A 630-nucleotide genomic window follows, 5' to 3' on the forward strand; every position below is an offset into this window, starting at 1 on the left:
GGGACCTGCAAAAAAAATTTAAACCAGAGTTGGGGTTGCTCCGGCAAGACTCTCCGATGCTCAAGTCAGTTCTCTGCCTCAACAAGAATGGAGTGCTCGAACGAAAATTTTAGCAGAATTTTGGGATAGAAAATAGAGCTTAGAGAATAACGTATCTGGGGTCTCCCTTTTATAGGCAGAGGGAGCAACAGACTGATAGCGACGTTTGTAACCGCCTAGTAGTGGGCCGCACGGGGCCGGAAAGAATTTATCATGAAGAGTAATGGGGTGGAGTCATGGCTAGTTGTGGCTGTCACCATGGCTCGCCACGTGGAATCAATTGTGGAGAGTGGAGCAACGTCCGTTGTCGCGACTCGCCAGGGAGTGGTGGAGCCGCACAGCATCCGTCGCAGGAGGTGGAGCAGAATCATGGCCATTATTGCGGCTAGTCAGGGAGTGATGGAGCGGCGCGGAATCTGTTGCAGGAAGTGGAGTAGAGTCATGGCCGTTACTTCGGTCCGCCAGGGAGTGATGGAGCCACGCGGAATCCGTTGCAGGAAGTGGAGCAGAGTTGTGGCCGTTACTGCGGCCCTCTAGAGGGTCCAGACCTATCGGTCGAAGTCCGATTGGAGTACGATCTCCATAGAAGCT

This window comes from Elaeis guineensis, chromosome 8 (assembly GCF_000442705.2).
Source record: "Elaeis guineensis isolate ETL-2024a chromosome 8, EG11, whole genome shotgun sequence".
NCBI classification, from domain to species: Eukaryota; Viridiplantae; Streptophyta; class Magnoliopsida; order Arecales; family Arecaceae; genus Elaeis; species Elaeis guineensis.